Raw genomic sequence first — 16489 nt, forward strand, 5'->3', positions numbered from 1 at the left:
ATATTATCCGTTTGTGCAAAACAAAATATTTTGAGCACAATTTCTCGTAGATGACAAGCTTCCTTTAAAATCAATAAATTAAAATACATTCAAATTTAAAAATTCTATGATGCCGGAAGACAGAAACAGAACCTCCCACGAATATTTTGTAAATTAATTTACTTTCATAACTTTCAGTAAAAGGTCATGTCGCCAATAATAACCATTTTGCTTAAAATTGAAATTTATTTGGCCATTTTATTGTTTTATTTATTAAGTAAAGATTCATTTATTGATTAAAACTTTAAATATAATATAACGTTAAAGGTGTTTTAATTAAAGTGTACTTTGAATTAATTTATAAATGATGATTTTAAAGTTAAACATTTTTCTACTTTCTTTAGTGATATAAATTCATATTTTTTAGTGCTTTAACACAAACACCGTGTAGTATTTTGTGATAGTAATAAAAATATAAATATACAATACAAAATTATTGCGGTCAACCGTTTTTTTTCATACTTACTTACGGTTATTAGATAAAATCAATAGATAATGACGCCTTTGCTGACGATTCCACGTGTTAAGAAATAATAAACGCAATATAAAAACTACAGAATGTTTGCTTATGTAACGTAATAATTTCTCCAACTTGTACTTCTTCTCAAATGTCCGTAATGACAAAAATATTACATAAAACAACTTCAAAGATTAGTTAATACAAATTATACTCGTGTACGTTTTATGCGCTTGTTGGCCGAAATATTTTTAGAGAATCAATGAGTTTATCAATTCCTTTGCATAATCCTCAATATGGTGTGCTTTCAAATACCTGAAGACACTTTAATACCTAATGAATTTACCCGTTAAATGACGATTACATAAATTTGTAAATATGTAAATATGACGCAAAAAGTTATTTAAACGGTCATTTATAATTAACCATTGACCTTTTTGTATGATTTTTAAATTATTACCCATTATAAGTTAGTCAAATTTTATTTTAAAGAATGCGTTTAAATTTTTTTCTATTACGTTTTGATTCATTGAATACATCGTTTGATGCGCTACGCTGTATTTATAATAATGTGATATCATAAATTTAGTCACTTTGTGGTAATATTTATCCATTTTTAATTTAAGTTTTACTCCGTAAATACTACTATTTCTTTAAATCTATTGTGACACGTGTTTCGATGCATACCGCATCATTTTCAAACACCGATTGTGAAGGTAAGTCTAAATTTTATAGCTGTGTCCTTGGGACCTTGAAGGATGAAGCGGGAGAAGGAGCTGTTTCTTATTTTTATTTATTTATTTATCATTATATATATATATTATATATATATATATATATATATATATATATATATATATATATATATATATATATATATATATATATATATATATATATATAATATATATATATATATATTATATTATATATATATATATATATATATATATATATATATATATATAAATATATATATATATATATATATATATATATATATATATATATATATATATATATATATATATATATATATATATATATATATATATATATTATATATATATATATATATATATATATATATATATATATATATATATATATATATTGGATATTTTTTTGTTTTTAGAATATATATGGAAAATATATTTTTATGTTTATTTTTTAACTCCTTACCTTTCATTACCTGTTTACTTATTTTTTCAATGAAAAAACAACGTTTTAAGAAAAAAATAATTTACATGAAATGTTTCCTAGATTTAGAGAAAATAAAGTTGCTATATATATATATATATATATATATATATATATATATATATATATATATATATATATAATATATATATATATATATATATATATATATATATCAATAAAAATAAGAAAAAGCTCCTACCCCCTCGTCATTCATCAACATCCCAAGGATAAATCTCTAAAATTTAGACTTAGTTTCACATACGGTGTGAAAATGACGTGGAATGCATCGAAACGCGTGTCACAATAAAAATATAAGAAATGGTTTTTATCAAGTAAAACTTTAATTAAAAAATAAGGTGGTTTAAATTATTTAGGAACGTTAAAAAATAGTAAATCATTTTTTTTATTATCATAATATATTATTAGATTAAAACCAATATTTTTAGCTTTTCTACTTTATTTTTATTTGACCAGCGACCGGGTTTCGTCGTTACCGACATCATCAGACTACTATTTCTTTAAATCTATTGGTTTTAATCTAATAATATATTAAAATGCAATTCCATCACGAAGTGTCAGTGGATAATATAAATCTATTTTTTATTATCATAATTATTCAATAAATTCTAGTAGAGTTAAGGTCGTACATATAAAAATAATATATTTCTATAATACTAAAAGTTTTTTTTAAATATATTATTGCGTATTATCTAATGTTTTTTTATTATTTAAAAAAATGTATTCAACAGTAAATATACATTAAAATACAAATGTGAACACGGAGGTCGCTGTTGTTGACCAAAACATTTGTTTATTTATTTATTATTTCACACTAATGTTATAATTTTTAAAGAAACATAAATTCCTGTTTTTATTTGCTAACATATTATGTGAAATGAATGTTTTATAAAAATAAAAACCAGTTTTAACGTAACCGTTTTTAATTTAACAAGCAATACATTAATCGGAGTTAGAATAGAGTACAACGGATGATAACTGATCATCACCTTGATTTCATAAATATAATTAACTTTCAATACATTGATTCGTTGAAGTACCCTATGCACCATTGGGTGAAGATGAGAGCCAGAATAATAAGTAAAAAATTGTATTACCATGAGCATTTGTATGACGCCCACCTCCATACTGTAATTAATGGTAAGCATGTTTAGCAACCGAGCTAGAGGTCCCAGGTTCAATTCCTAGATAAAGGTCAAAATAAATATCATCGATTTTTTACCATCATATTTATTTACCTTAACCCTGGACTCGTACCAAAAGTACAGGGTTGATCACTTTGCCTTCATTGCGTCACTGCGTCATTACAGTGTAGTGCCCTATGCACCATTGGGTGCAGATAAAGAATTAAAGTTTACCATGAGAAATAATCCCAATGTGGTATGTGTGCTGATGCAAACATACCACTCGCTCTACAGTGTCGGGGTAACGTCACGAGGGCCCTGTATCCATTATTTTAACTTTTTTTATTATTTTTATTTTTTTACAGTAAACCCCCCTACAACGTTTACATAGGTTTCCCTTTATCTTAGGGAATTTTACAATAGGTTGATGTTTTAAATTGTATTTTTACATTTTAACTAGCTGAAATGACTGTAATGAGTCGTTCAAAATTGAAATACAATTTAAAAACATCAACTACCCTATAACGTCCCCTCTGGTACCTATCTCAACGTTATAAGGGGGTTTACCGTATTGTACTTTAATCTAATATATTATAATTATTCACCACATCTTCTTTGCAACATCATGAAAAAAAAATTAAAACTGTACCATGATATACTTAGAATGTGATAAGATCATTAGCAAATGAGTCCTTAATTTCTTCTGACATTATGGTCAGATCACGTTCTGTAGTAATATACAAGTGGATGATCTTTACGTTATAAAACATATTTGAATATTATTTATTATTAATAAAAGTTAATGTATATCATCTCTGATAAAATCTGAACCAATTTCTGGGTTTGTCCTTGATAGCAAGGATTTTGCTCTAAACAATCACTTTTCATTTCGCCATTAACCTACGATGCATCTAATAGATGAATCCTACTTGATCTTCCATGGGTATGAGTATATTTAAATGCATATCGCTCACTGCTTTCAACAACGTCATATATAAAAAAACTAGATTTTTCAGGAGATCGTCTTTAAGTTTAAGAATATAATAAAATGTATTAAAAATAAATATCAAGTCACTTATTGAACTTTTTACTGTGTAACAGATCTTTTTAGGTAAAACCTGAATGATTTTTCTCCATTTGAAAAATATTTAGTATATTTGAAAAATTAATTAAACAATACATTTTCTTCAAATTGTAAAAAATTATATTTTCTGCCCTATTAAATATTAAGTTAAAAATATACCGCTTTTGCTGGGATATATTACATTTTCTGGGCATTCCGAAAACATGCACAACTAAAAATTGACGATTTTTCATATATGACGTTGTTGAAAGGAGAGAGCGATATAATACCTATCTTTTCATTAAAAACGATCCTTTTTTAAGAACATTTTGAGTGTGTCCAAACACATTAAAATGCTTTTTGCAATATTAATTTTTTTCTGTAGAATTAATTAATTGATTTCATAAATGTAGATGAAGAAGAATATGAAAATCGACTGTCATAGGCTGGTTTAAGCGATCACTTTACACACGTGTGAAATTCACCAATTCTACCCATGATTGAAAAAAACACTACTACTTTTTTTTTTAATTACCTAACGTCCAAGTGACTCTGAAATCTAGCTACGGCTTATGCAACACCGTTTATCATGTCCCTACTCAGGCTTCAACTTTATAAGTTGCATAGCCTATGCCTACTTGGGAGTGGATTTACTCTTTATGTTTAAAGTTACTTTAATTTCATGTAATTCATGAGTGAAAATTCTAGGCAAAAACACTCGCAACCACACTACTCAAATTCTTGGAAGCTCTATATATATGATCGAATTTCGAAACATTGTGCTCGAATCACTAGAACTTCACTAGAGACATCTATTGGTGAGATGAAAGAAGTTTTTTATTGAGCAGAAACTCTTTTATTTATATGTGAGGTGCAAAATCTGGATTATAATCACAAACATGAGAAACGCCAGAAAATATCCTCTTCATTTTATTATTTTAGCTTATAATTTGACCAAATAATTTATTTACAACATTTTTAGTGCGTCCAAAATTTTTATTTATATTCTTCTTCATCTATGTTGAGATGTCAAAAAATTATATGAAAAATAACTTCTACAATTGGAGATAATCCAGATTTGTGAACAAGTATTTGGACACACTCAAAATGCTGTAAATCGAATTGATATTTCATAAATAATCTTCTGTATTGATAAATCATTATTTTTCCGTTAGATCAATATACGAGTGTGCAATTCAAATTGATATTGATCTAAATTATTACCATGGTATTTTTTTTATCTTACGAATATAATACCTCACATTTTATTTAGCTAACAGAAGCTGTAAAGTTAATTTGCCGTGTTGCTTTTTTGTGTCGACTGTCGCGGGTAATAAATTGCAGTTTTATTTAAATTAAAGATGCAAAAGAAATTTAGCAATATAAAATACACAGACACTAACGGGAAAAGTGTATTGTGTTGTAACGTAATATTCATTTACAAAAAAAACTTTCACTGGATTATCCAAAGATCTTCTGATTTAGTGATTTTATTTCTTGGGCGTTTTAATAAATCATTTTGATATCACAATTTTACAATACCAGATTACATATTATGGTCATGCCTCGATCGCTTTTTTTCTTTGTTATCTGTTGAAATGTGATTTCATTTAAAAATGACGACGTGAAAACTGTTTTCAAAAGTGTACATGAATTTTAATTTATTTTAATATAAATGTAACCAGGGCTTTATTTTTTAACAAAAATGGTCCCGGAAAATGGTCTCACTTCATGTCTAGCTTTTTACTAAAAAACATTCAAATAACATTTAAATATTCATTACAATATCATATTTTATCATTTCGATGAACGTGTATGTAACTACATGTATTTTATGCATTTATGCTTAGTGAAATAAAAACCTCGACTGATGACTACGTTGTAACTCAGTTCTCGGCGCCAGTACTGACGCCAGTAACTTACCTAATGTAAGCCGCCTTGAATTACATATTGTAAGTTTTGACAGATATATATGACTAGCAATATTTATTAGAATATTTCAGAGTGTCGTTTTTATTCTTCCCGATCAATGCAAACTTTTATTTTATTTTATATTATTTTCGGCAATTTCAACAGGTACATATTATTATTGTATAACTAAATTAACTTCGTCCTACGATAGAGTGATGAGAAATGAATCAAACAGAAAACCAACATTGCACAAAATGTATTATTGAATCTTTTACCTTAATGCGTGCAGTAATCCATAGATTATTTCTTTTTGTACGTTCTTTGTTTCCATTTAACACCATTAGATAATTCCACGTCACTTTTTAATAGCCAATGTCACGGTAACGTTTAACATTGAAAAACGATCACAATAAACAGGAAGACATTTATAAAAAGAGATTATACTCCTAACCACAGCCCACATTATGTACCTACATGCGTACAAATTGTATGCGTATGCAGTCAGTACTTGATTACCTAACTGCTTGTTTATTTTAGGTAGGTACTGCGGTAGCGGTTCTTTATTCAAAATTTCTGGCAGTTAAAAAAATAACAAATGAATGTGCGAAGCAAACATAACATCTACCTACAATAATCGTAATTAATAGAAATTGACACTTATATCCAATCCAATATGTCAATGTTTTTTTAAACGCATTAATTATCACTACAAAGATATTTCTAAGATTTGATAAACCAAACCGTTTAACAGTGCTGTTAATTTTGTGGCCACGTTAAAAAACGCAATGTTTCTTTTGACGTTACTGTGTAGTTTTCTGTTGTAATTGTTTTACGAAGATGAAGTGTCTTTCTTTACAGGTGAAGGGGTAAGATTCTCATGTTTTTATATTACTTGTAAATTACTTGAATTGATTTTCCTTTTTAAAATGTTTAGATTTTTTTTATTAATAAAATTTTAATCGAACTTAAAAGAATAAAGTAAAATATGTACAAATAATCTTCTTACATCTTCAACAAATTTTATAACACTTCTTTTTTAACAATATTATATTATTATACACTGCAATCTTACAGTATTCTTAGATTACATTTACGGGGCTGACGACCGGCATAGGCTGGTTTAAGTGATCACTTTACACACGAGTAACATTCACCAATTCTACCCATTATTGACAACCACACTACTCAAATTCTTGGAAGTTCTATATATATGAACCAATTTAGAAACCTTGTTCTTGAATCACTAGAACTTAACTAGAGACATCTATTGGTGGTCGTCAGCCCCGTAAATGCCCAGACTTCCATATTCTTCTTCATCTTTGATGAGATGTCAAAAAATAATATGAAAATAACTCCTGTAATTGGAGATAATCCAGATTTTGTGAACAAGTATTTGGACACACTCAAAATGTTGTAAATGATTATAAATGATAATAACCACCCTTGGTAATTTATAATTTTAAAGTATAATATCTAATTGCCAATATTCAAAAATACAAATTTCATTCTGGTAATTTTTTATTTCATCTTATATAATTTACGTGGTGAATTATTAATGTTTCTTAAATGTTAATAAAAACTATTTTTTTAATGAAAAATAAACAATTTTACAATTTTGATTCGTTTCCAATATGTTTTTTGTTAGAATATCTCATATGAATATTACGAATATTACAGTTTAGAAGATAATATAAAATAAAACAACAAACCACACGCCAATTTCCCGCAGTGGTAGGCAAAGAGAATAGATCGCCACACCGCTGTCATTCCAAACAATATTTACCACCTCCACGTATATGCATCTCCTCCTACATACCCACCGATTATTCTGACTCCTAACCTGATCACTTTTGAGTATTTGAAATACTTGATCAAGTCAATTTTTTTTTAAAGGAAAATATCTTTGGAATAATTCAGTTTTGTTAGACAATATTCCTGTTTTTATTTAATTTTATAACGTAACTATGATTCCAAGCAAATATATTTTTTGTACATATCAATAATTGAACTCTCTTTACGCGATACATTCGATATACCTACGCGATATACCTTCAAGATTTGATACCTACATGATTTTTTCTTTTTCTTCTAACCCTTTTCCACACCCAATGGTGCATAGGGCACTGCATCGTATTGACACAGTATTATCTTGATCGTTAACACATGAAGGAATGAGGTGATCAGCCTTCCGCATCAGGAACCACTCCAGGGTAATATTGAATAAACACTAGAGTGAAAAATCATTTTTGATTTTTACTCCCCTCTGGGAATTTTGAACCTCCCCTGGGAATCGAACCTGGGACCTCTAGTAGGTACGGTAGTCGAGTGTGCTGACCATTACGCTACAGAGGCAGACATTTTTTTACGTATATTATTATACCCTGGCCCAGCAAGGGCGAACATGAGTGCCTCGCCGATAATTCACTTCATTCCTTTTGCAAATACAGGGTTAGATGACTTTGAATATTAAAAAAAAATTGGAAACTTCTTCCATGAGCTACTGATAATCTACAATTAATACACATTCTCAGGTAACTAACTACATTAAGTAATCATTGGGAAAACGCGATATATGTAATAATTAAAAGAAATCATATTCATCAGTCTAGAAGTTTCGATAAAACCTGCCCTTCGATTCACAGTAATAACCAGTTACATAACATAATACAAACATGTTTGCTAATGTGAACAATTATTATATAGATTTTACAAATTGCAAGTCATAGATAGCTAATATATATTTAATTTTATCCATTCACGTAGACCTGCAAGTACTAAAACTAGTAGCAATAGTTTAATCACCTTTTTTCTCGATGTTGCCACCATTCAAGAGCTAAAAACCAGTATCAAGATCAAGTACTCGTATATTGAACTTTAGCAGATCACTGGGTCTAACGTGGTGAGTAGGATGTATGGGCGTGTTTACAAACATGTTTTTGTACGCGGAAATGACCGAGAAAGCCATTTGGGGTGGACGATATATATCATAATATATTCGAATACTAATATGAAATCCATAAATTTCAAATTTATTATAAGTAATTGCTATATTAGGTACTGAGAAAGTTAAATTATGCGATATTATAATAAGATATTTATTGCACTTTTAGCTGTCCTTTTCAGTAAAATTAATTCAGGTTGTCATAAATATTGAAGCAATCTAGTATAACTATAAATCAAAAAGTATTTTGTGGGATTGAATGTAATGGGGAAAATGTATTAAAAATAAATATAAAGCCACTTATTGAACTTTTTACTGTGCGACAGATCTTTTTAGGTAAAACCTGAATGTTTTTTCTCCATTAGAAAAATATGTAGTATATTTAAAAAAATAATTAAACAATACATTTTTTCAAAATGCAAAAACAACACTTTCTGCCCTATAGCGGGTAAATATTTAGTTCAAAATATGCCGCTTTTGCTGGGATATATTACATTTTCTGGGCTTTCCGAAAACATGCACAACTGAAAATTGACGATTTTTGATATATGACGTTGTTGAAAGGAGTGAGTAATATGTCTTGTTGAAAGATTTGCATTGATTTTTTAGCCCTAATTAGCATACTATATAATTAGGGTCAGGGTTGATGAAAAAATCGACATTTTTAAACAATTTGTTAAGTAAGTAGGTACCTATGTATTTCCCTCGAGAGTGTAGGTATGTAATTGATGCGATACGATTACATTGCGTGCGGTATCCAGCGCGGGTGATCACATCACATAACATTCCGTGAACTTGTAGCGTTGCCAATACTAAATATGGCGTTGTGTGTGTAAGGCTCCTATACACAGGTGGAAGGTGGAAGAAAGGCTCGGCTGACCTTCCTTGACACGCCGCGCACAATGCACCGCGCTATACACACAATGCCAGGGGCGAAGGTTCTTGGGTTCACATTCTGACATACTGGTTAACATTTTAACGGGCGTTAAAAAGAAAATGAAAAAAAAAACTGCTGTCTTTTTAAATTTTCGTTTCGTCTGAATTTAACATACTCGTATATTCATTTACTACTACTACGACTTATCCTTAAAATACACAAAAGATACATGTGTTTTAATGGGCGAATGTAAAACTATAAATAACTTATAAATTAATCAAAGTAAATTTTAGCAGATTTCAAAAAAAATTACGTACTTTTTCAGCACCTTTTATGACCACAATGGCAGCGCTGTGCGTTGAACGTAATAATAATATACGTAATACTGTACTCATCATTGCTCGTGGCAGACAGTCCGCTTCTTGACAGCTGCTTACATATTGTATAGTCATAATTGTAATTGTATCACAAGTATTGCGAAAATTAACATATAAGAAATGTGGGATTTCTACGTTCTTTCTTTCAATTTAACCAGACAGAGCCACTGCAACGCGTGGTCGGGTATAGCTAGTTTTTATTAAAAGGAAAATTCATGATTGTTATTGATTACTGTTTCGAATAACATAACGCAAAGCAAACGACAACATAAAAATATCAAGAAAGTGTGGCTTTTTTGTGGGTTCACAGTAATACCGAAATGTATTCATATCCCAGAAGGAAAAATGGTTTAAAATATGACAATATATTTAAGGAAGAAAAATTCAAAAGAATGACACTTTTTTCTACAAATTCTTCTTCTTCTCTCCGTGTCATGTCAGGTCCCCCTGTCGTCGAGAATTACTTGAGATTAATTGTCCTTGTCTTGGGTAGCTCTAAACAGCGCCTCGACGGTCCTGATCCCCGTCCAATCGCGTTTATTCCGGAGCCAGGAGTCCTTCTTCTGCCCACAACTCGTCGACCCTCTATTTTAACTTTTATAAATAGTAAATTAGTCCACAAATTATTTATAATTACCATTAATTATAAATAATTTGTGGACTAATTTCCTGATGTTTGATGTTTACAACGTGGATTGTCTTATGACATCATAACAGAGGTCGCTACACAGCCTACTACAGCCCTGGTCGACATTTGATAGCAACTGTTAAAACTCGATACTAACCAAGGTTAGTGAATAGTACCCTTGAACTGGTACGTATCCTTCACTTACTTTCAACATCTACTCTCTTAGAAGTGTAAGCAATGAAAGTTTCTTGAACAACGATAGTATAATTTAATTATCTCATAAACAACTCAATCCGTTGTGTTGCACAAAACGCGAAACCGCGTTAGTGTTGGGTTTTATTAGCGAATACAACTGTCGACTTGCTCACTTCCTTTATAGCCAAATTAAAGGTAACGTCTTGTGATTAATTACATAATATGCATTAATGAATTTCGTAAATTTCTTTTCTGCGCTGATGAACTATTCTGTAGTTAGCAAATGAATTATAAGTTATGTAACTAGGGTTTTACAACATCAAATACATATTGTATCGCTTATAACAGTTTGTAGCACGATAGAAGGTAGATAGGTACTTAGTGAAAATCCCTTTCATTCTAAAAAGTAGCTAACTAACCATCACACCGCTTCCCCGCAGGGGTAGGCAGAGAGAAAAGAACGCCACACCACTCTGTCTTTGCAAATATTCTTTACCTCTTCCGTTTGTTTTACCGTTTATTCCTCACTCATTCGTTCCACATGTCCAAACCATCTCAACACACCTTTCTTTCTCAATACGCCATTTCATTTTAATGATATTTATCGATTATTATTCGTTTATTTATTATTTATTCATTTGGCATTATTTTTTTGACCTGATGATTTAAATATATAAAAAAGCACTTGTATATATAGAACCATTTTTATGAGTTTATTAATGTAAACACGACTTGTTTCGAGAACTACAGATATTCTCACCAGCAGATTAAAATACAAAAAATATTTCGTCGTCCATTTTAAACCTCGTTTAAGATGTTTTCAAGTGCGTTTCTTTTTTTTAAGTCTGCCAAAACTTACTTTGATTTATATATGAATCAAATGACATTTACATTATAATCTTACATTCTCCTATTAAAACACAAGTGATTTACATAAAATGTCTTCTGTTTCGCCAAAAAATCGTGCTTTTCTAATTCGATTCGGTAATGATATTTTTTTTTCAAGACAATCGTACACGAGTAGAATCTCATGAATGTGTTTCTATCGGAAAGAGAAATGCAAATAAAGGTATACTGGATATAAGGATTAAATTTATCTCTGGCTTATTCTTAAAAACTGGTTTCTGACCGGTCGTCTTGTATTTTCGAATGATCATTTATATAAATTATTTAAACATAAGTATCACGCTTTTGCGAATGCCAAAAGAAAGGAAAAAGTCATTAATGTCTAAATTTAGAAATCAACACTGCATGAATAAGAACATTTATGTATGAGAATACGTGTATAATGTATAAGAGTGCATACTTTACACAATTAAATTTATTTGTTTTGAAATTAGATATTAAAAACGAAATCCTTTAACATTTCTTTTCAAATAAATAATTTTTATATTTTAAAAAATGCATAAAAATCATGCCTGTAGCGATAGAGTGAATATTTTTTATTTGTCAAATTTCCACTCGTGAATCACATGAAATTAAATTAATTTTAACCATAAATATTAAATCCAGTTAAGAGATATAGGCTATTAAACTTACAAAGTTGAAGCCTAAGTAGGGCCATGATAAACGGTGTCGCATAAGCCGTAGCTAGATTTTAATCACTTGGACGTAAGGTAATTAAAAAATATGTTTTATTGAAATAACTAAAATAATCAATTTTGTTAATTATTTTCCACTGATACTCAAGGTCGAATAAATTAAATTTACTTTAAAATCAATATATTTTTATTTCGTTATGTACATCGTTGAGGCTTTCAATTCAACACACATAAGTTTAAAAACTTTATTTATTTATACTACCGTAGAACGGGGCTACTTGAACTTTTATGTGTTACTTGAACCCAGTACAAAAGAAATTGATCTGTATTTGGTCTACAATAATGAACTATCGACATGATTCATTGTTTCCCTGACAGGTGACACTTAAACGCTCATTATTGTAGACCAAATACAAATTTCTTTTTTTTTTGTACTGGGCTCAAGTAACACATCAAAGTTCAAGTAGCCCTACGGTACTCAGAATACATGGCAGAATAATTTATTCCATGTCAGAAGCTAAATTCTTAGATCGACTAACCAACTCTCAATTTAAACTAGTCATGTTTTTAGAAGCTCATATTATTGCAATGGAATTCTAAAAAAAAGTAAATATTTACGTGATCTTCAAATCTCACGGAAAAGATACATTTAAAGCACTTACTGTAAAATAATAATAATAAATATGGCCAATTTGTAAAGCGCCGTTTTTGTGAGAAATCACCTCAAGGGCACTTTGCAATTTATAGTAATTATTATGGACAAGGGATCTGGAAAATGTGGGTCTTGAATTTAGATCGAAATTGGGCAGAATCCTGGATAGCTCTCAGATTCCGGTGGATATTTGGCCTAGTATGCATTTGGCAGAACGGAAATTTATCATAACGAACAATAAAAAATAATAATAATAATAGAAGACAGACTTCCACGTATCGCCCTCCAAGGCAACCCTGAAAGACGCAGACCCCCAGGCAGACCTCTGAAAAGATGGAAAGACAGCTGGGAGTCGACATCCCAAGAGCGAAATGCGGAGGCACAAACAGATCCCTAGGATCTACAAAAAAAGAAGAAGAAGATGAACAATAAAATTAGACCACAGATATTTGGCCGAGTAAATATTTAAATGTAATTGTTATTAAAATTACATTTGAAAGAATTTTTTATTAGTTATTTTGAATAATACGTATAAAAATTTATGCATAAATAATACTAAATTAAAGGTATATTAGCGCAATCTACCCTCTGGTTGCAAACAGCTATATAAGGTATCAAACATTTTGACCAATATCACTAGTCCGTTTTTGGTTGTTGGAAAGATTGCTTTTTAGAAATAAGCCCGCCAATGTACATATTTCTTTGTTGTCCATGAAATTTTAAGACACATTTTTAAAAAAAAAAATTACTTTGTGTGATCATCTTTGGTGAAAATGTAATTAGAAACGGATATTGGTATTAGTAGACTATTTCAAGTAATTAGTGACACTGGCTATAACACCCAAGAAGGGTGAAAAGCCATCAAAAAGAAGAAGAAGAAGAAGTAATTAGTGTAATGGCGAAAATAAAAATAAAAATAAAAATAAATGAAAAAATCTGTGTGTGAATTTTTAAAATAGGTAATCTTATACTCCATTGTGCTATCAGTTTTAATCTACTTTTGGCTCTACATCGCCGGTAGTTTAATGTGAGTGTATTAATTAACCAGTGATTCAACATTTTTAATACGTAAACGTTACGACTTCTCTCGTCGATCGTGAGCAAGGAAAACGTAGAATCTACCGTGATTTCTCGTCTCGCCTTGTGCACTATAATTATGTTTCATTTGTATCCAGGATACTATTTAGTTGAATTGCACACAAATGATACCAAAATTGTAAATTTTACCATCACAGCTGTATTGCGTGGCGGCATAAACTCGGATATTACTATGAAAAGTATAATAAAATAATAGGAAACAATCTCAAAAATGTATTTACATTTATTATTTTTTTGACATCTCAACAAAAATGAAGATATGGAAGTCTGGGCATTTACGGTGCTTACGACCGTCATACGTTGGTTTAAGTGATCACTTTACACACGTGGAACATTTATCAATTCAAGTATTTGTGCACGCTCAAAATGTTGTATATATATATATATATATATATATATATATATATATATATATATATATATATATATATATATATATATATATATATATATATATGTATATATATATATATAAATATATATATATATATATATATATATATATATATATATATATATATATATATATATATATATATATATATGTATGTATATATATATATATAAATATATATATATATATATATATATATATATATATATATATATATATATATATATATATATATATATATATATAATATATATATATGTATATGTATATGTATATGTATATGTATATATATATATATATATGTATATATATATATATATATATATATATATATATATATATATATATATATATATATATATATATATATATATATATATATATATATATACATATCTATATATATATATTTATATATATATATATATATATATATATATATATATATATATATATATATATATATATATATATATATGTATTTATATATATATATATATATATATATATATATATATGTATTTATATATATATATATATATATATATATATATATATATATATATATATATATATATATATATATATATATATATACATAAATACATTTCATACGATCATCAAGTCAAAAGTAGACTTCATGTAATGTAATCGTTATTGTGAAACTCGTAGTCATGAAATAGTGTTTTAAGTGGTATTACACAAAGTGAACGATGAATGACAAGGAGAGTGTAAATTTACCGTACCACAAAGTTAACAATGATTTTAATAAACAAAATATGCTTTACATTTAAATGAATAAATCTGGTTACAAATAGATAAGAAAAAAATATTAAAATTATGAATTTTTATAACATTTAATTTCTTTGTATCTAACTGGTGCGAATCATTTAGAGTAGTAAACGTTCATATTTGTTATATCCGCGTATCCGCGTAATATAAAACCAGATTAATTTAATGCATGCATAAAATTATTTTAATCTTTAAAAACACCAAGTACTGGTTTTCGTGACTAAATTTATATGTACATACGTACGTATTACTTTCTCTACGTGAATTAACAAACCTTAAAAGGTTTACTTTCATTCTGATTTCATTAAAAAATAAAGAAAGGTTGACCAAAAACGCTAAAACTTGTTATTATTAAAATAAAACTTTTTGTTTGTCTTCCGTATACTTTACATCGCTAATTGCAAACTCGAATGATAGGAAGTCTCTGTTCACAGATATTTTACCTCTATTTTTAATATTTAAAATTATATATTTTTACTTGAATTAATTTAATTATTTATAAAAAAAAAAATTGTGCTGCATAAACGATAAAAACAATGCAAAATGACATGGATTCAACATCCACTCAGGTAATAAAAAAACCAAAATATGTTTTAATTTTTTAACGAATAACCCTATTTTTTTAGAGGCTTGTCTGCGAATAGGATAGTAAAGATAGGGAAGGTTTATGTAAACAATAACAATAACAAATAAACAATAACATCATAAATATCCAGACCAAGAAAAAATAAATATTTCTACAATTTATCTTGTAATTGGTGGGAATCGAACCCACGACGCTAGTTCACAGCCAAGCGTCTACCCAACTACGCCACGGCGCCTGTTAAATTGTTGTACATATATTTAGTTCTATTTAGTATTTTGTTCTCAAAATAATATAACGTAATATGAATTTGGCCATGCTTTCGGATGCCTTTACCAATAAAGTAAAAAAAGTCAAGGAAATGATGCGTTTTTATTTCTCTCTTATAATATATTTCTAGCGACCGATCTCTGAAATAAAGATATTTATTCCTATCGATATTATTTGCTAAAAAAAGCAATAGTTACAACATCGCGAATGTAAAATTCTTAGTGATCGCAACTAAATTCTTAGTAAAATAAATAAAAAGGGTATTCTTTCCTACCAAATTCCATCTATTTCTTTTCTGTATTCAGAACGAGAATGCTCAGAGAAAG

General features: G+C 28.5%; 1 protein-coding gene across 1 annotated transcript in view; it reads left to right on the plus strand.

Annotated features, from left to right (window-relative positions):
* Window positions 1-16489, plus strand: part of LOC148308381 (uncharacterized) — a 78772-nt gene that overhangs the window by 1088 nt on the left and 61195 nt on the right. The gene's annotated exons all lie outside the window — the stretch shown is intronic.

This window comes from Brachycentrus maculatus, unplaced genomic scaffold (genome assembly GCF_059751285.1).
Source record: "Brachycentrus maculatus isolate JH-2025_06_01 unplaced genomic scaffold, ASM5975128v1 h1tg000167l, whole genome shotgun sequence".
NCBI classification, from domain to species: domain Eukaryota; kingdom Metazoa; phylum Arthropoda; class Insecta; order Trichoptera; family Brachycentridae; genus Brachycentrus; species Brachycentrus maculatus.